The sequence below is a fragment of the Bubalus kerabau genome, chromosome 11 (genome assembly GCF_029407905.1).
Source record: "Bubalus kerabau isolate K-KA32 ecotype Philippines breed swamp buffalo chromosome 11, PCC_UOA_SB_1v2, whole genome shotgun sequence".
Taxonomy (NCBI): domain Eukaryota; kingdom Metazoa; phylum Chordata; class Mammalia; order Artiodactyla; family Bovidae; genus Bubalus; species Bubalus kerabau.
Window position 1 is genome coordinate 68,911,235 of NC_073634.1, and position 21,956 is coordinate 68,933,190.

The 21,956-nt window shown below is 39.5% G+C and overlaps 1 long non-coding RNA gene across 1 annotated transcript; it reads right to left on the reverse strand.

Annotated features, from left to right (window-relative positions):
- Nucleotides 1-6,342: 6,342 nt before the first annotated feature.
- Nucleotides 6,343-21,833, reverse strand: LOC129622482 (uncharacterized). The gene is made up of 3 exons (XR_008700012.1): nucleotides 21,652-21,833; nucleotides 8,988-9,460; nucleotides 6,343-8,416 (listed from the first exon to the last, which is right to left on the reverse strand). It is a non-coding gene; the product is annotated as an uncharacterized LOC129622482 (long non-coding RNA).
- Nucleotides 21,834-21,956: the final 123 nt, after the last annotated feature.

Sequence of the window (21,956 nt, forward strand, 5' to 3'; positions counted from 1 at the left end):
TGTGCCCACCAGGCTCCTCTGTCCAAGATATTCTCCAGGCAAGAATACTGGAGTGGGTTTCCATGCCCTCCTCCAGGGGATCTTCCTGACCCACTGATCAAACCCAATCTCTTAAGTCTCCTGCATTGGCAGGTGGGTTCTTTACCACTAGCACCAACTAGGAAGCCCCACCTTCTTGCTAACATCGGGTCTAATGAGAAATATGCCATCATTTGGCCTTTGTTCCTCTGTATATAATCTGTTTTTGTTTTTTGCTTTTTTCTGTTTTTAAGATCTAATATAGTGCTAATTTTTGAACAGTTTGATTACAGTTTGTGGGATGGTTTTCTTTGTTTCTTGAGACTGGAATTCATTGAGCTTCTTGCATCTGTGGATTCACAGTATTCATCAAATTTGGAAGCATTTTAGCCATTATTTATTCAAGTATTTTTATGTTTCATTCCTCTTCCCTCTCAAGTAACATGCGTGCTAGGCTGATTTCAGTTGTTTGTTCACCGATGCTCTCTATTTTACCTTGAGTTTTATTTCTCTGTGTGTTTCCCTTGGGACAGTTTCTATTGCTATGCCTTCAAGGTCACTAATGTTTTCTTCTGCAATATCTAATTTGCTGTTAACCCCATCAAATGTGTTTTTCATGTCAATCATTTTCATCTTTAAAAGTTTGGTTTAGATCTTTTTTTATATCTTCCATGCCTCTAGTTAACTTGTCCAATCTTTTTTTAAGTTTCTTGAACATATGAAGTATAAGAACTATCTTTAATGTCCTGTCTGCTAATTCTAATTTTATTGTTAGTTCTAGGTTGATTTTGATTAATTGATTTTCACCTCAGATGGGTTATGTATTCCTGTTTCTTTGCATGTCTGATAAATTTTAATTGGATGCCAAGTATTGTGAATTTTATTTTATTGGGTGCTAGGTATTCTTGAATTCCTGGAAATATTTTTGAACTAGACTCTGAGATATTAAGTTATTTGGAAATTTTGGTCCATGCCTGGCTTGCTTTTCAGATTTGCTAGGTAGCCTTAGCTACAGGGCTATTTGTTCTTCATTATCAAAGCAAAAAATCTCCTAAAATTCTACAAAATGTCCAAAGAATAGTGGTGTTTTCCAATCTGACTGGGGTAAATAAGCACTATTCTTTGCCTTGCATGAACGTCAGGTCCAGTTCCATGTAACACTTACAAGTAATTCTTTCATCTTCCAGTGTAATTTTTTCATTCACATCTGCTAATTAGTGCTCAGCTGAATATTCAAAGAGAAGCCTCTAAAGATATCCAGAGTTTTCTTTCTATTTAGTTTTTCCTTCTCTGGCATTCTGTCCTGTGACTTCTAGCTGCTTTGGTCTCTCCAGATTCTAAGCTTCATCTCTTTATTCAGGGAGTCCTCTCTCCATGAGCCACAGCTTATAATTATTCTCAAGGCTATAAACTGTAGCAATTTTAGGGCTCAATTCAATTGTGTCATCTCTCAAGCATCTCTGTCCTTTGATGCTTGATGTCCAATGGGTTGATTTTTATTTATCAGAGAAGACCATATCTGCCCTGTGTTACTCCATCTTGACTGGAAGCAGAAGTCCCAGAAATGCATGTGAGCATTGCTTAATCTTCTTTCTTATAGAGCTACTATCTGGGAAACAGGTCTAATGTATATTAAAATGGTAACAACTAGGAAAACATGAAAAAAAAATAAGAGAAGGAAGAATGTGCAGTGAAATGCTACATCCTAGTTATGCTGGAGCTGAAAGATATCAAAAAGAGAAGGGAATCACCTTTACTGATTACTACATTATTTGGGGTATGTGAAACAGGCCTTGCTACATGAAATTCTCATCTATTTGGTGAGAAGGAAAAAATCAAGGTAAAGTTCTTAAGGAAAAATAAAGCCATTTTTCCAACTCATCCCTCTTCCTTGTGTATACATGTAGCCTCTTATCTCATTAAGTGATGTGACCCTCCTCACAAAGGAGGGTCATCAGCAGATACAAGGGCCTGTGAACACATCATGGGATGTGCTCATTATACCACAAAGACAGAGTAGGGACCAAGCAATCACAGGGCAACACAGAAAATTGTTTTATAAGCTGACTTTTACAAATTGATTTCAAAACTGGGGAGCAATTACCATTAAGCAAAATAATTTGCTGCCCCGAAGAGGGTAGAGCAAGGCAGTAGGTCCAAAGATAACCTAAGCCATCATTAGAGAAATCCAGTTATTTAGTCAATTTTACTTATTTACAGGACTAAAGATTAATGAGTTCAGATACTCACTCAGACAGTAATTAGGTTTCAAAAACATACTATAACACAATCAATCATGGCTCTTGAACATAATGGCATTAGGGCAGAGCCCTCTTTCAGCTCCAGTTATTAGCAAGTGATTGGTGAACACTGGGCTAAGCTGAGAGGCTACCCTAGGGCCTTGCAATAAAATGAAAGAACACCCTTAAATAAGAAGAAAGAATATCTTTGATCCTTTGTCCTTCACTTGGATATTCTGAAATACTATGCTAAGGATGTGAGATTTATATAACAGAACTTTAATGATTGGTGGCATTTAAAAATATAGTTGGTCTTTCACTTGAAACATATCCTTACTTGATAATCTAGCTACTTACAATCTTCTGAATCTAATCGTTGGGAGATAATATCACTTTCTTTTAGATTTTTTGAAAATTTACTTTCTCATGACTTTATGAGTAAAGATAATTCAAGAGCTTTATAAATATATTGAGACCTCATGGCACCAAAGAGAAAGCCAAAAATATAAAAAAGCCAAAGAGCTTTAAATGAGAAAGTATTTTTAATCTGCTTCTACTTAGCAAAGAATGGTTTCTCCTGTCATGAAACAGATGAATTAGGTAAAGGTACAAGTCCTATACTTGTGGAAATTAGGATGGAGAAGAGACATGAGAAAAAAGAAAGAACAGTCAACATTTGTGGTAATTTTAGATTTACAGAGAAGTTGCAAAGATAATAGAGAGTTCCTACATATACTTTACCCAGCTTCCTTCAATACTGACATCTTACATGACCATGATATACTTGCCAAAACTAAGAAATCATTATTGGTATGTTACTATTAAGTAAACTCCACACTTCATTTGGATTTCACCAGTTTTTCCACTAGTATCCTTTTCTCCATTCCAGGATTCAAATCAGGATGCCATTTTTGCATTTAATTATGCCTCCATAGTCTCTTCTGGTGACACCCACTCAGTCTTTCCTTGTTTCCCATGACCTTGGCCATTTTGAGAAATACAGTCATGTACTTTTTAAATTAATTTTTTTGGAGTATAGTTGATTCACAATGTTGTGCTAGTTTCGGGTCTACAGCAAAGTTAATCAGTATGTGTGTGTGTGTGTGTGTGTGTATATATATATATATATATATATATATATATATATATATCAAGTTCAGTTCCCTGTGGTATACAGTAGGCTCTTATTAGTTATTTATTTTATATTCAGTAGTATGTATTGTCAATCCCAATCTCCCAATTTATCTTCCCCTCCTTCCTCCTTGGTAACCATAAGTTTGCTTTCTACATCTGTGACTCTGTTTCTGTTTTGTAAACAGGTTCATTTGTACCGTTTGTTTTTTTTTAAGATTCTACATATTAGCAGTTTCATATAATATTTGCTTTTCTCTGTTGGCTTACTTCACCAAGTCTGACAATCTCTAGTTCCATTCGTGACACTGCAAATGGCATTATTTCCTTTTTCTCTGCTGAGTAATATTCCATTGTGTGTGGGTATGTATGTATGTATATCACATGTATATGTATGTATATACATATATACGTTACATCTACTTCATCCATTCATTTGTCAGTGGATATTTAGGTTGCCTCCATATCTTGGCTATTGTAAATAGTGCTAATATGAAGACTATGGTGCATGTATCTTTTTAAATTAGAGTCTTCACTGGATATATGGCCAGGAGTGGGATGGATAGACCATATGAAAACTCTATTTTTAGCTTTTTAGATGACCTCTATACTATTTTCCATAGTGATTATACCAAACATATTCCCACCAACAGTGTAGGAATGTTCCCTTTCCTCCACACCCTCTTCAGCATTTATTATTTGGACTGGTCATGTATTTTGTAGAATATTCCTCAGTTTAACCAATGTTCTCTCATGATCAGGCTGGTATTTTGGATTTTGGGAAAGAATACCACAGATGTCAAGTACCCTTCTCATTGCATCATATAAGAAGGTCTATGGACATCAATGTGATTTATTAGTATTGCTAATTCACCTTTGCATGAAATGTTCCCCTGGTATCTAATTTTCTTGAAGAGATCTCTAGTCTTTCCCATTCTGTTGTTTTCCTCTATTTCTTTGCATTGATCGCTGAAGAAGTTTTTCTTATCTCTTCTTGCTATTCTTTGGAACTCTGCATTCAGATGATTATATCTTTCCTTTTCTCCTTTGCTTTTCGCTTCTCTTCTTTTCACAGCTATTTGTAAGGCCTCCCCAGACAGCCATTTTGCTTTTTTGCATTTCTTTTCCATGGGGATGGTCTTGATCCCTGTCTCCTGTACAATGTCACAAACCTCATTCCATAGTTCATCAGGCACTCTATCTATCAGATCTAGGCCCTTAAATCTATTTCTCACTTCTACTGTATAATCATAAGGGATTTGATTTAGGTCATACCTGAATGGTTTAGTGGTTTTCCCTACTTTCTTCAATTTAAGTCTGAATTTGATAATAAGGAGTTCATGATCTGAGCCACAGTCAGCTCCTGGTCTTGTTTATGTTGACTGTATAGAGCTTCTCCATCTTTGGCTGCAAAGAATATAATCAATCTGATTTTGGTGTTGACTATCTGTTGATGTCCATGTGTAGAGTCTTCTCTTGTGTTGTTGGAAGAGGGTGTTTGCTATGACCAGTGCATTTTCTTGGCAAAACTCTATTAGCCTTTGCCCTGCTTCATTCCATATTCCAAGGCCAAATTTGCCTGTTACTGTTACTCCAGGTGTTTCTTGACTTCCTACTTTTGCATTCCAGTCCCCTATAATGAAAAGGACATCTTTTTTGGGTGTTAGTTCTAAAAGGTCTTATAGGTCTTCGTAGAACAAAGATCGGCTTTGTTGAAATGGTATGGACCTAACAGAAGCAGAAGATATTAAGAAGAGGTGGCAAGAATACACAGAAGAACTATACAAAAAAGATCTTCACGACCCAGATAATCACGATTGTGTGATCGCTGGCCTAGAGCCAGACATCCTGGAATGTGAAGTCAAGCGGGCCTTAGAAAGCATCACTACGAACCAAGCTAGTGGAGGTGATGGAATTCCAGTGGAGCTATTTCAAATGCTGAAAGATGATGCTGTGAAAGTGCTGCACTCAATATGCCACCAAATTTGGAAAACTCAGCAGTGGTCACAGAACTGGAAAAGGTCAGTTTTCATTCCAATCCCAAAGAAAGGCAATGCCAAAGAATGCTCAAACTACTGCACAATTGCACTCATCTCACACGCTAGTAAAGTAATGCTCAAAATTCTCCAAGCCAGGCTTCAGCAATACATGAACCATGAACTTCCAAATGTTCAAACTGGCTTTAGAAAAGGCAGAGGAACCAGAGATCAAATTGCCAACATCCGCTGGATCATGGAAAAAGCAAGAGAGTTCCAGAAAAACATCTCTTTCTGCTTTATTGACTATGCCAAAGCCTTGGGCTGTGTGGATCACAATCAACTGTGGAAAATTCTGAAAGAGATGGGAATACCAGACCACCTGATCTGCCTCTTGAGAAATCTGTATGCAGGTCAGGAAGCAACAGTTAGAACTGGACATGGAACAACAGACTGGTTCCAAATAGGAAAAGGAGTACATCAAGACTGTATATTATCACCCTGCTTATTTAACTTATATGCAGAGTACATCATGAGAAACACTGGGCAGGAAGAAACACAAGCTGGAATTAAGATTGCAGGGAGAAATATCAATAACCTCAGATATGCAGATGACACCACCCTTATGGGAGAAAGTGAAGAGGAACTCAAAAGCCTCTTGATGAAAGTGAAAGTGGAGAGTGAAAAAGTTGGCTTAAAGCTCAACATTCAGAAAACGAAGATCATGGCATGTGGTCCCATCACTTCATGGGAAATAGATGGAGAAACAGTGGAAACAGTGTCAGACTTTATTTTTGGGGGCTCCAAAATCACTACAGATGGTGACTGCAGCCATGAAATTAAAAGACGCTTACTCCTTGGAAGGAAAGTTATGACCAACCTAGAGAGCATATTCAAAAGCAGAGACATTACTTTGCCAACAAAGGTCCGTCTAGTCAAGGTTATGGTTTTTCCAGAAGTCATGTATGGATGTGAGAGTTGGACTGTGAAGAAGGCTGAGCACCAAAGAATTGATGCTTTTGAACTGTGGTGTTGGAGAAGACTCTTGAGAGTCCCTTGGACTGCAAGGAGATCCAACCAGTCCATTCTGAAGGAGATCAGCCCTGGGATTTCTTTGGAGGGAATGATGCTGAAGGTGAAATTCCAGTACTTTGGCCACCTCATGTGAAGAGTTGACTCATTAGAAAAGACTCTGATGCTGGGAGGGATTGGGGACAGGAGGAGAAGGGGACGACAGAGGATGAGATGACTGGATGGCATCACTGACTCGATGGACATGAGTCTGAGTGAACTCTGGAAGTTTGTGATGGACAGGGAGGCCTGGCATGCTGCAATTCATGGGGTCGCGAAGAGTTGGACACAACTAAGCGACTGAACTGAACTGAATCCACTTTGCTCACTCAGTGAAGGTGAGACCTGCCAGGTTTCTCCACTGTAAAGTTCCTATTTTCCCCTTCTCATACTCTATTCTTTGGAAGCAAGTCATTACATCCAACACCCACTCAAGAGGGAGGAAGAGAGTTAAGCTTTATCTCCTGGAGAAGGAGAATCTACTTACTGTATTTAGAGTTCTTCTTCCAGGAAGATTTGCATCTTCTCTCACATATATTTGTTTATTCAATCTTTTCCCTCACTTATTTTAAATAAACATGTTCTCTTAGCTGCTTCTCTCTCTATTGGGTTTCATGTCAAAGTATAACAAGCTCATTAACTCAAGCTGTACAGCAAAGACACACCAGACCTCTTCAGAAGACACATGCTCATCCTTCAAGAAGCCAGTGTGCAGCTTATTAAATTTGTAATTATACTTTTCAAATGCTTTTCTTGCTCTTTTGAATGTAAAGTTTATTTTCCTGCAGTTGTTTGTGTACACTCCAGACATTTCTTTTTCTGTAATATTAGGTCTATCTCTGATGCAGTTAATTTTTTTCCTACAGATTATGCAGGTTATGGAATTAGTCTAAGACATGTAAACTCAGACAATGTCTCCACAAGTTTTTAAGAACAGCTGAGAAAGAAAGCTGTAACATTAGGATCATTCAATTCAGCAGTTGTTTGGTTCCCATAACAGCAAACAAAGGATTTGACTGACTTTCTCTAAACTAATCGTGTTTCAATTTGGACCTACAATCCCTTTTACCATATGAAAGTCCATGTGAAAAAAAAAAGAACTTACTCACCCCCACCTCCCTACATAGTCTCCTTTCCACCTAACCCTTCCCCAAGGGGAAAAAAAATTCCTTTAAACTTCTAAATTTCATCCTGAAATAGCCTCAGAAGAGCATAGGGGTTTGCATTTTAAATTTGGTTTATCTGAGTCTTAATCAACTGGCTTCCTGAATGAGCCACACCAAATTCCTTGTGTCCTATGCCAGGCTCCTGTGAGTCACAAGTCCAGTCCTGTTTTCTTACCAGCTTTTCCAGGGAAGAGCAACATGAGACCCATGGGACCTGCATTCCAGCTCCAAAAAAGGGTTCTGCCAACAAGGCATTGATTTCAAATATAGGTAAAGGCATCCCCTTGGTGTGTCATACTGAAGGAATATTACCAATGCTAATATGTGTTGTAAGTCAGCCATTCCCTCATTCTGTTGATAATAAGAGCTTAAAGGAGGAACAGGGAGGCATCTTCCTGGAAGATGCCCATCCGGTTTTTGGTACCCATCTGGACCTGCTGAGGATACAGAGGATGTAGATCCCTTTATTCCCCTCCCTACCCACTGATGTTCTTCCTGCCAAGAACCCCTTCTTTCTTCTCTTCTCAATCTCCTTCATCTTTCAAGGCCAAAAAACACTGGATCTTCTTGCAAAGTTTTCCATAGCTCATGGATTTCTATTCTTTAGAAGTTCCGAGTGTCTAAACATATACCCTTTTTATTATATACTATCATGTTGCCCTTTCAAATGTATTTTTTTCATTCCCATCCAGCAATTTGAGGTTTAAAATAAAAAAGTCTTCCATATTTTATCAATTCTTTCTGGTAGAATGTAAACAACATGAAGAGTCTTAAGATGTCTTTACTCGTGTGCTGGTTGCAATTCCCAGAGGACCTAGAAAATAAGATGAGCTCAATAAAAATTTTTGCAAGAGAAAAAAAAATGAAAGAATCCTCACAGTGCCTAGCGTATCTCCTGCACCCTGTAGTCTACTGACTAATTAACTCAGACCTATTCTCAAGAGGCTTAAGATCTACAGTAACCGTAAGAGGTCCATCTCGAATGTCTTTCCAGTAACAGGTAACTGAAAAAGTTTTAAGTTTACAGAGCCATTGAAATACCCCTCTCCCAAAATGCTTTTTTATCTTATTCTTTGAGCAATTCCGTGTTATAGGTTTAATGACTTCTTTCTTAGCATTATACCCTGGGAAAATACAATTGAACAACCCTCAGTATTTTTGATCCATTAGCACTGACAACATCAAGCATTAACCTCGAAAAGACTGGCTGAATATTGAAAGTTAATTTCTATATCTTTTCTTCTGTAATCTCAAAATGTGAAATCATGACAACAACAAAATCAGAAGTCTTTCTCAAGTGCATTTTTAGTTTCCTGAAATTAAACACAAGTATTTTTCTCTACATAAATTTTGTTTATCCTACTACACAAATCTCAGCTTGTTACCTGTTGGCGAGTTTTTGTTGAGCTTCCTTTGTTTGCTGGGTTTTTTTGTTGTTGTTGTTGGAGCCTTGTTCAAGCATTCCTATCTCCAGATGATACAAGCATGGTCATTTGGTGGTGTTGTTTAGTCACTAAGTCGTGTCCAACTCTCTGCAACAACATGGACTGCAGCATGGCAGGCTTCCTTGTCCATCACCATCTCCTGGAATTTGTTCAAACTCATGTCCACTGAGTCGGTGATTCATATCTCCAGATAATCGAAGCATGGTCATTTGGTAAACATTCAAAATTCTTCATTTATTTAAATATACTTATATATTTATACTTTTAACCTGACAAATGATGCTAAAGTGTAACAAAACTTCAAAGATCATATATTGTATCATATATTGCTACAGATACACATTGATCTTCTCAAAATCTGCTTTCCCGGTTAAAAAATGATGGTGACAATTTCCCATTCAATCCTTCTGCAGCTAAAGAAAACCAAAAAAAAAAGAGAGAGAGAGAAAATGTTTAGTAGTTTATATAAAATTTAATCTGGTCAAAAGTTACCTTCAAGTTTGTATTCTCAAAGGTAATTTGGCGACAGTTAATCAATCTGCTAAGGTTTTGGCTGTGTGTTTGTACATATGTATTTATAAAAATACATAACCATAAATGCTTCATTGCATTTCCATATTTGAGATTGTAATTTATCACTTGAATTTCTCATCTGTCCTTTCTCATTTCTTTTTAGCCTTCCCTTTTATCCTCTTTACCAATCTTATTCCCTTGTCCCCCTACCTTACTCCACTCCTAGATTCCAAGGATCTGGGACTTGTACCTTTACTGATTTGCCTAAACCCCCATTTTAAATACATGTGTATGACATGAGGAGGATCTCCCAGCCCTGTCCTATCACCGCAAACTCATCAGAAGAGCCTGCTGAACCTGAGATCAGAGTCAGACTATGAGCATTTCAATGGATAATAGTGGTCAAGCCACTAGGATCTACCTCTTTCTGCTGCTGCATTGCTTCAGTCGTGTCCGACTCTGTGCGACCCCATAGACGGAAGCCCACCAGGCTCCCCCGTCCCTGGAATTCTCCTGGCAAGAACACTGGAGTGGGTTGCCATTTCCTTCTCCAATGCAGGGAAGTGAAAAGTGAAAGTGAAGTTGCTCAGTCGTGTCCGACTCTCAGCGACCCCATGGACTACAGCCTACCAGGCTCCTCCATCCATGGGATTTTCCAGGCAAGAGTACTGGAGTGGGGTGCCATCGCCTTCTCCATCTACCTCTTTCAGAACCAGTTAAAGGACCAGCCATCAGGCAAGACAGGGCAGAGGCAAGATCCCTGAAGGGAGGCAGAAACCTAACTATGAACCTTCCATGCTGTCATAGCTCTATCTGGGTTCCCCCTGATTTAAAATTCCTCCCTATCCCCTATCCATGGACAATAAATTCAGATTCCAGGGCTAAATACATTTCCCTTTGTGAAAAAAAATTAACCCCTCCCCCATCCCAGTGAATACAAATTAGTTGGGTGAGCATTCCGGAGTTTGAATTTCTCTCTGCTGAGACCAGAAAGCCTTTTCAGACACAGCACTGACCCTTAGGATGAAGCCTATGGTCAGTCCTTCATATTCAGAGTTTCTCACATGCTGTCCCCTCCTCTCTGCCAATCTATTTGGTGACAACTAACCCTGGGTGCAGAGGAGGGGTGCGGGGGCGGGGGAGGGAGGTAAGGAGTGTGAGGGAGCCAAGGCAGGACTTTCATTTTCAAAGCATAAAAGATGAACTTCAGGCCGCCAAATCCCACAACCTAATTGAAGCTCTGTCCTGGTTTGAGCTATTACTCAATGTGCTATGCTTTCATATTTTAAGAAAAGTTTATTATGACAAGTCAATGACAGCACTTTTAGTAGGTCAATAAATCATGGACGTATCATATCACAGAGATGACAGCTATGTAAAGCATCACAGGGAACTTGATATTATTTCAACAAAATAGCAACTAGAGCCTCTTGGCACTTACAATAATTTTAAGTCAAGGTTTAAAAATATATTATTATTAATATTACTGAATGGGAAATTTTCTTGGATGTGGTACTGAGAAACAAAATAACTCATCACAAAGTTTTGTGTGAGAAGGAATAACATATTAAGTGGGGGAGATTTCCAAAATGTTTCTTCTTGTATTGATGTGCTGGTTATATTCTATAATTTGCTAATATCAGGGTGGGGTAGGGGAGAAACTCAAACCAGATGAAAAACAGGGTAAGAAGATTGTCAAGAGCTTTCCTTCATGGTCTCTTTCTAAGCATATGGTAAAAGAAGAGATGATAATTTTTTAATAAGCTTTAGATCATAGCAGAGTAGAGATGGGAGGTTGACCCAACCCTCTTTTCTTACTTTCAGACTGGAAACTTCGAAGCAGCTGTCAGAGCTGGGGTGACAGATGTTAGCATGAAGGGTGCAAAGGCAACAACTTACTCCTCCTTCCAAACTGTGAACATCATCCTGTGCCAACATGTTCTCTGTTCTTTAAGGGGAGAGGGCAGTGGAATGGCAGGATTAAGAAAGTTTAATAAACCCTGATATTTGGGTAGGACTTTCCCATTTTCAAAATGCTTTCACATATTTGATTTGATTTGATTCTTAAATCAACTTTATGTAGGAAGCAATTTGGGCTCGGCTGTAATTCTTTTCACAAAAGGTAGAGCAAAGTAAGTGACTTTCCCCAAACTACATCACTGCCCATGAGAAGGGGACAATGCCCAATCTCCCCAGCCTCAGTTCACTGCTTTTCCCACTGTATATGTTTATCCTGTTTTCCATCTGGTTTGGGTTTCTCTCCCTTCCCCACTCTGATATTACTAAGCAATGAACCAGAACCAGAGCATCAATATGAGAAGCTGCATTTGCAATGCCTTCCCCACTTAATGTTACATTCCCTCTTACATCCAACTTTGCGACAAGTTATTTGTTTCAGCATCCCATCCAAGACTATGCTAGTCTCAGGTCACTGTTTCTTTTAACCACTATTAACCTGGTAACACTGAGATTTAGTGACTACGGCGGCCAGCATTCCATTAATGCCTAGAGGGAGAAGTAGACCCTCACATTCCTCCTCCCCAATCCTGGCCTCAGAGCTGGATCTTTTGCTCCAGCTTTTAACCACAGCGGAAGGTGTCCCACATGACAGAGGGCATGGTGTCCAGAATAACATCTTGGCTGGGGCAAAGAAAGACCTGCCTTCCCTTGGCTCTGGAAGGTACTAAGAAAGTATTCAAGGAGAGCTTTGTCATCCAAGTTACTCTGTTGCTGTTCAGTCACTCAATCATGTCTGACTCTTTGTGACTCCATGGACTCCAACACACCTTACTTCCCTGTCCTTCACCATCTCCCAGAACTTACTCAAAGTCATGTCCATTGAGTTGATTATGCCATCCAACCATCTCATCATCTGCCATCCCCTTCTCCTCCTGCCTTCAATCTTTCCCAGCATCAGGGTCTTTTCAAATGAGTCAGTTCTTTGCATCAGGTGGCCAAAGTATTGGAGTTTCAGCTTCAACATCAGTCTTTCCAATGAATATCCAGGGCTGATTTCCTTTAGGATGGACTGGTTGGATCTCCTTGCTGTCCAAGGGACTCTTAAGAGTCTTCCCCAACACCAGAGTTCAAAAGCATCAGTTCTTTGACATTCAGCTTTCTTTATAATTCAACTCTCACACCCATACATGACTACTGGAGAAACCATGGCTTTGACTAGATGGGCCTTTTTGTTGGCAAAGTAATGTCTCTGCTTTGTAATATTCTGTTTAGGTTTGTCATAGCTTTTCTTCCAAGGAGCAAATATCTTTTAATTTCATGGCTGCCGTCACTGTCTGCAGTGATTTTGGAGCCCAGGTTACTCTAACAGTCACCAAATCAGGCAGATCACTGGTGTCTACAACTTTGAAGCAGAGATGCAAAAGGAGGTGTAACAGAATGAAATTTAGGCTGTCAATACACTCTGAGACAAAAACCTCTAATCAAAGTCAAGTAAGTCAAGCTGCTGTTCCCTCAAGTTATTCATTCCCTCAAATTGCTTTCTGTGGCTTCTTTTCCCTTCCAAAACTGCTCTAGAAAATCATTTCATATAAATATATAAATCGATTGTAAACACACGTCAGCTTTGAGCTGTCGTCATCCGCACCCCTGGAGGCACTGGCACTTAAGCCCAGCATTCTCCATTCTCTAGAATGTGCCTCCTAAAAACAGCCAGAGAATCCTTTGCTTGATTTCCTTTTGTGGGCCAGGCTTGGGGAACGACCTGAAATGAATTCAGCATATAACTTTCAATAGCCCTGCTGGTCAAATCTGTGTTTGAACAGAAATAAACCCAAATTGGCAGAGAGGTAGGGAGTGTAGCAATGCAATTTCATCATAGCACCATCCTCCCAACAGATCTATAAAGAGGCAGCTCTAGGTGAGAAGTGAAGAACCCAGAGAGAAAGAGGCAGCAGGAAGAAGGGACAGGGCACCAACAGGCTCTAGTGGTTTAAGAATAAGCATGTCCCAGCAGGCAGTCTGAGTCCAGCACTGAGGCCACCACGGGACTGTCTGGGATACAACAGCTCTGGTGTGGGCACCGCCCCTTGTGCACCATGTCAGCTGCACTATACATTTCCCTTGTCTGTTTCTCTGCATGATCCATTTTTCTGTTGGCTTCTCTTTATGCAAATCTGTGAAATGAAAATGATAACATCGACGTCATAGCCTGTTGATTTCACATGAAGGGTGGGCAGGACACAGCACAGCAAAGAGGAGAAAATGCTTTGAAGCCACTCAATATGTTTTTGCTTCTAGTTCTTAATAACTCTGTTACTTTTGTTATGTCACATAAGCTCCTTCAGGCTTAGACTTCTCAAAAGGGGACAAAAATGCCATCTTCATTGGAACAGCATGTGTGTGTGTGTGTGTGTGCTAAGTCACTTCAGTCGTGTCTGACTCTTTGTGACCCCATGAACTGCAGCTTGCCAGGCTCCTCTGTCCATGGGGTTCACCAGGCAAGAATACTGCAGTGGCTTGCTATTCCCTCCTCCAGGGGATCTTCCCAACCCAGAGTTCAAACCTGCATCTCTTGTATCTCCTGCATTGGCATGTGGGTTCTTTACCACTAGCGCCATGAGAACAGGGAGAAGATAAATAAGATAATGGACATAAAAGTCCTCAGCATAATGCCTAGCTTGTAGCCAGTGCTCAATAAATGCTTAAAAACACAGGCACACTCACATATATTCTATATTTGGTCTGAGACTCCAAATAAAATTGAATATGAAGGAACTTGGAATAAAATAAAATATTCTATTACTTTATAATTTACCATAAGAATAAACATATGCTATTCTTATTAATATTTACACTTTAAAAGTCCAACCATCTTTTAAATACCTGAGCTTTTAAGCATGTCCAATAGTATTAATGTTGTCTAATTGGAGCCTATATTATACTTAATTATTGGCCCCAACCTCCTACAGTTTGTGTTAAATATTCACACCCCCAACATGCCCTTCTGGTCAAAAAAATTCTCTCTCTTTCCTTGACTTTGGGTTTGGTCATATCATTTGCCTTGGCTTATTGGGGTTTGCTAGAACAACTGGAAATTGGCTTGCTCAGCAAGGTTGCCTTCTCGCATGTATACTAAGTCACTTCAGTCGTGTCCAACTCTGTGTGACCCTATGGACTGTAGCCTGTCAGACTGTCCATGGGATTCTCCAAGCAAGAATAGAGGAGTGGGTTGCCATGCCCTCCTCCAGGGGATCTTCCCAACCAAGGGATCGAGTCCCCATCTCTTATGTCTCCTGCATTGACAGGCAGGTTCTTTACCACTAGCACCACTTGGAAAGCTCCAAAACAACCTTGGGAATTTATTTCCTTATAATCTCCCACTTAAAGGCCAGTGTATCACTGGATGTAACCTCCCAGGTTTCTCTGTCCATAGAATTCCCCAGGCAAGAATACTGGAGTGGGTAAGCCATTTCCTACTCTAAGGAATCTTCCCAATCAGGGATTGATCCCAAGTCTCCTGTATTGCAGGTAGATTCTCTTAAGTGTGGCCGTAAAAATAGCTTCCTGGAGCTGCAGATCCCAGAATGACATGAAGCAGACCTGAACCCAGACATAGACTAAGCCACACCCTGCTGAGCCTGGATCAGCCAACCAACACATCTATAAGCAAGAAATAAGCATTTATTTCTACATGCCGCTAGGTTTTGTGGTAGTTTTCTATAAATCATACTGAGGCAATAGCTGATGGGCGAAAACAAAATAGCTCATCATTAGGGGTAGGAAGGGAGAATGCTGGCCTTCCAGATGTGTCTCCCCCACCTGAAACTTCTGCACTGAGTGGCAGGAACAGAAGCCACTGGAGAAACAGGGTCCTCTGACGCCCTCCTGGCTAAGGGGAGTGGGGAAAGCTGATTTATTTTCTGATGATTTTCCCACAGCCCTGGACCCATCTCCACCAGTCTGTTCTGTGGCTCTTGTCTCCACCTTAGTCATAAAGCATAATATCATGGACTCTGAAGAATCAAGAGACATACAAAACAAATTAAGGCTTTTTGAAAGTAGCTGAGATCCTGTATAATCCTTAAAAATTATGAGTCACTATGCTGTACACTCGAAAGGTACATCATAGCATAAATCAACTAAATCTCAATTTTTTTAAAAATAACGGTAGCTGGGATCGAGTGATAAGAGGGACTGAGAAAATGCAAAGACAAAATTGTAAGGGTGACAGAATCTATTTTCAGTTTCACTCCTACCATTCAGGAACCCAGGATGTCTCTCCATCATACAGCCAAATCTGCCCAGGAAAGAGTCCAGTACCACTTGTTTAAACCTTGGTTAAATGTGAAACTATATCACTCCTCCTAGGGCTATTTTGTTACCAAGGTTATATTTAGTGGAATAAAATATTTTTCTGATAAAAAAAAAAATCAGGAACTACAATAAGGATGGGGAAGTTATTTACTGATTTTCTTAGAGGAGGAAAGGGAAAATCACCCTAAATCCTGACAGTATGCCACATATACCCACCTTTGAGAAGATGATACAAAAATTGAAGGTAATAACATAGCGTTGCATATATCCAAGGTATACTTTAAAGGATAATAAATACTTCAGCAGTGTATTTCAAAGATGATCATTTTGAAGATGTATAACTGAAACACAGAAAAAAAAATGGAAGTGATGGCTATCAAACAACTGTAAAAGTCCTTGTACTCTAGAACACTCTGTAAGAGGCTAGGACAGGTAAAAGCTATCATCTTCTGTATCATCTTTAATTCCAGAAGACTTCAGAGAATAGAGCTTTCAGAAGACTGGTGACTGGAAATCTACCAGGCAAGCCTATTAAATCTAACATCATAAATGCAAATCTATTTAGCTAGTGATATTAACCAGCATCTGGCTCTTCCTTTCTGTTGATTTCTAGGGCCATGTCATATCACACTCAAGGCATTACTGGGATCCAAAGAGAATGAAAAACATTTCCCTTAAGATATATACACTGAAAAAGAAACATTAACAGTTAATTCCTTTATCCCACGGTGATCCAGGAGTGAAGCCCAGAGAACAGCCCGTGCCTGCTGATTCCTTTCCACAAGCAGTGGATGTACTAATGACTACGTAAGACCTCATGACTCAAGAAACCTCTCAGTCAACAGTAATCAGTCAAGATCTAATAAATAGGCATGGACGACAGCTATGGAAAAATGAGTTATACCAAACTGTGTGAAAATGGACTGGGTCAAAGTAATAATACGGCCAGCTTTGTCCCTGTCCTGAAGTCTTTGGAATGAAGAATTAATCAATGAATGAGTCAATTTGCACATGAGTGGCTGACTTTCAGGCAAAGCCAAGCATTGCCATTGTGAACAGTGTAGAAAGTAGCCCTGAACCCACTCACACAAGACCCCAGAAACAGAATCCACTTAAATGAAACATGCCTTTTGGTTTTAATGTAATCTCTTATTCATAAGCTACAGAGAAAGAAAGCTTAAGGCTTATATTTATACTAGGATTAATCCTCTGGCTCATGAATTGAAGAAAACAAAATAGGTCAACAACTCAAAATTGCCTTCCTTAAAAAAGAAGCACATGCAGAGGTGCGAGTTGGGCTAGAAAAGTTGTGGTGCTCTATAATGTTGTTGAAAGTCACGTCTCTGTGAGTGGAAGAAACATTCTAGATGTAGAAAGTGAATTTTCATGAAAATATGCAGTCCCTGGGGATTTTAACATCTTGGACTTCCCACGCTGTGCTGGGGAAGTGAAAACTTGTGAGGAGCAAAACATCGGGGGATTTTTATTTGCAGCCATAAGTTATCCCATATGGCTGGAGAGTGATTTCTTATACGATGGATAGGAACTTGAATTAACTTGGCTGTTTATTGTAAGAAGAAAGCAGAAATGGGTGGGCTGGCCTTCTGTGTCGTACTAAGGCCTGCTGTAGAGGCAGCAGCAAATCATCTCAAACCACAATAGTCTTTGGTGGCTGAGAAATTATGGCAAGAGTGACAGGGGGATAAAGCAATAGGATGGCAGGGAGAAGAAAAAAATGGAAAAGCAATGTAAGTGATTGCCAGCCAATAGGCAATGCATGGTAATAAATACCAAGACAAGGGAGAAGAAGGAAATGAGGGGAGAGAAAGTAGGTGTTGGGAAGATCATTCAAAGGCAAAGAAGGAGCATTTAGGCAAGATGTAAAATACAGGTGGAGGAGATCCTTGACTGTTACAGAGGAAAATCAAGGCAGTATGAAAAATAAGAAAAAAAACAAGCAAAGGTGCAGAATGAACACAAGATAAATTATATAAGACGTTGAAACAAATGAGACTTTTTTAAGTACATAAAGAACAAGGGGTCAAAGAAATGGCAAGGGAAATTTACTGCCAAAAGAAGCAAAAAAAAAAAAAATTAAATGAATACTCTGCCTGAGTGTTCACAGAGAACAGGACAGATCCCAGAAACAAGCATAAATTTCCAGAAGAAGCAAGAAGAAATATTTAAGGATCTCAAGATCAATAGTGGACCCAGTCATCAAGAAATTTCCATGTTTCCAAACCTCAGAAAACTCCAGAGTCAGAAATGACCTCCAGCCCAGGGCCTGAAGGGAAATGGTAGAACTGGTCTCTGGCACCTCCTTGCAGGGCTTTTGCAAGACTAGAAAGGGAAGGGCAAGTGCAGCCTGAGGGAGGCAGTTTGATAGCAACTGGGGATGATCCATGAGCCGTCCTTGGGTGACCATGTGATGAGGCCTAAATGCAGATGGAGGTTGACACCCAACTCCCTCATGACTGGCATTTCCCTTTGAAAAGCAGTTGCCAGTTCAGGCTGGTGTCAGTAGTAAAATGGCTGGTATTTGAACACCCTCCCAAGGCCAGTTGTTGTCACCCCAGCCTTTAGCAATGGCACCAACAAACTGTTGACTAAGTGATCACAGTGCCTTTTGACCCTGAGCTACGAGAAGTTATCTCTGACGTGCCTCCAGGGAGAAAGAGCAACAAGACGAGCAAGAGAAAAAAGCAAGGAGTCTCTGGGGAATCCAACTCATGGCTGAGGTTGTGTACTAAACTCACTCTTCACTCATGTCACATTCTCTATCCCAACTCTCTTCATGTCTCACTCTTAAATTTCTTTCATTTTTTTAATTAACTTTTTTATTGGACTATAGTTGATTTACAATGTTGTGTTAGTTTCTGTTGTGCAGCAAAGTGAATCGATTATACGTATACACATGTCCATTCTTTTAAAGATTCTTTTCCCATATAGGCCATTACAGAGTATTGAGTAGAGTACCCTGGGCTATACAGTAGGTTCTTATTAGTTATCTGTTTTATATATAGTACTGTGTATATCCCAGTATTCCAATTTATCCCTCCACACTCTTTCCTCCTTGGTAGCCATAAATTTATTTTCTACACCTGTGACTCAATTTCTCTTTTGCATATAGGTTCATTTGTGCCATCTTTTTTTAAGATTCCACATATAAGTAATATCATATGATGTTTGTCTTTCTCTGACTTACTTCACTCTGTATGACGATCCCTAGGTCCATCCATGTCACTGTAAATGGCATTAATTCATTCTTTTTTATTGCTGAGTAATATTCCCTTGTATATATATAGCATATCTTTATCCATTCTTCTGTCGATGGGCATTTAGGTTGTTTATGTCCTGGCTATTATGAATAATGCTACAATGAACACTGGAGTGCATGTATCTTTTAGAATTTTGATTTTCTCTGGATATATGCCCAGGAGTAGGATTTCTGGATCATATGGTAGCTATATTTTCAGTTTTCTAAGGAATCTCCATACTGTTCTCCATAGTCATTGTGCCAATTTACATTTCCACTATTAGCATAAGAAGGTTCCATTTTTTCTTCATCCTCTCCATATTTATTATTTGTAGGCTTTTTGATGCTGGCCATTCTGACAGTGTAAGGTGATACCTCATTGTAGTTTTGATTTGTATTTCCCTCTTCCCTGATAGCTCAGTCAGTAAAGAATCTTCCTGCAATGCAGGAGACCCTGGTTTGATTCCTGGGTTGAGAAGATCTGCTGCAGAAGGGATAGGCTACCCACTCCAGTATTCTTGGGCTTCCCTTATGGCTCAGCTGGTAAAGAATCTGCCTGCAATGCAGGAGACCTGGGTTCAATCCCTGGATTGGGAAGATCCCCTGGAGGAGGGAAAGGCTACCCACTCCAGTATTCTGGCGTGGAAAATCCCATAGACTATACAGTCCATGGGGTCGTAAAGAGTCGGACACAACTGAATGACTTTCACTTTCAATAATTAGTGACGTTGAGCATCTTGTCATGTGCCTCTTGGCCATCTGTATGTCTTTGGAGAAATGTCTATTCAGATCTTCCACCCATTTTTTATTAGGTTTTTTTTTTAACATATTGAGCTGCAGGAACTGTTTGTTTCACTCTGCTGTAAATATCTTTGCTAGCTGCCTTAAATGTTGTTTGAATATAACTGAAGAAGTAAGAAGGCTTGAAGAAAGAAGAGAAAAGAAGAAAGAGGCAAAATGAGGAGGAGAAGGATGAGGAAGAAACTGTGAGTTTATTTCTCAGGAGAGATGATGCAGCAAAGAAAAAAAGCATTGTCTAAGTGGGGAAGAAAAATGGGTTGAGAAAAGAAAAAGATCTAAGAATTCAGGAAATGATGTAACAAGGTGGGGTTGAAAAGTGGAAGAGTAAACTAACCTGTAAGAAATGAAGAAAGGATTTGAAATAGAAGTCAATTATTAGCAGACTTACTTTTGGCTTTGAAGAGAGTCCTAGGAGGCAAATCACTAAGCTTGTGAGAGAGGAAAGGAGCTAGGCATGAAACCAAAGCATCAAGCAAGGAGAAAGACAGAAATTTAGGGGTAATCACAAGAACTTAGCATCTCATAAGGTGGGTGTCTTATAAGTAAAATTTCACAACACCACTGAGTCTGTAAACACCAAAAGCTACTCTCTGGGAAAGCACACACATACACACACACACACACACACAGGCACACACCTTACCATAAACACATGCACATGAACACCCAATATAATACACACACACACATTATCATCAAAATAAACTGATTTTGGCTCCCTTTCTGAAATAAAGATGAGTGGTCTAAGAAAGTTGCTAGTGGGAGACACAAATTTTTCTAATATTCTAGTTATTTGACTCCATAAAATTTAACATCCACAATTATAAATTGAACACAAGAGTGATTATAATTCTACATACAGATAAATGATAATGGCTTTAAAAGATACCTTATTTACTAATTTGATAAAAAATTCTTAGCTTAAACTTAGAGCTCACCAATAAAGAAAATAGTTCATAAATCCTAAGTCAGTTATTAAATTTCATAAAATTTCAGAATTGAAAGTGAAGATTGATAGGGTCACATAGGTCATTTCCCCATTCAAATATGCTTCAGTTCCTTAGTATATGTCAGAATATGCATAGTTTTCATGTTGATTAAGTCAAATAATAGCCTGGATGTTATGTTTTTCCTCTTCTCCATGTGGCCCTGTTCCTAGCACACTGCTCAGTCAGAATCATCTATGTCTACTCCTTTATTTTCTGATCTTCAATGTGAAGTAAAGATCAGGAAATTTTCACTCTGATTTTGTAATTAGGCAAATGGAGTCCATGAGGAAAGAACTATGTGAAATTCGTGTCAACTAAATTAGAACAAGAAAAGGGTTGCCCCATCACCTAATGAAAAAGAAATCTGTTTATTGTAGGTGATGAAATGTAAATTGAGTCTGGAAACAAGGTCTCCAAGATGTCTTCCTTCCCCTCTACGCTTCCCCATGCAGCAGCCCACACAAGAACACAGGCTACTTGCTGAAGGTGGGTAATCCTTGCTAATAAGTAGCCATAGGTACTTATTTGCATTTCAGAGAGTAGAATTTTATAATTTTTTATAAAGTATAAAAAATCTTTTAATGTATAGTCTTTTATTCCCTAGCCAACATTCCAAATCTCTCTGTGAAGATGATCTATGTTTTGTGAAAATAAAATAGTGCTGACGACACTATTCCCTCTGGCCAAGTGAAGGCTGGCCACTTGAAACTGGACGTGGCTCTCCAATTCATCCCAGTCCTCATTTGGTTGTCTACTTGGCCCCTTGTAGTACCTTGAGTTTTTGACATCTGCACTGAAGAAAGCATTGTTGTTGATGCTGTTTACTTGTTAAGTCGTGTCTGACTCTTTCGCAACCCCATGGACTGTAGCCAGGCTCCTCTGTTCATGGGATTTCCCAGGCAAGAATTTTGGAGTGGTTTACCATTTCCTTTTCCAAGGGATCTTCCTGATCCAGGGATCAGATCTGTGTCTCTCGCGAGGTTTCTTTACCACTGAGCCACTAGGGAAGCCCATGAAGAAGGCATAAAAATCCCTAAACACATCACTCAGTCTTTCAAAACAATGATCAGTATTCTG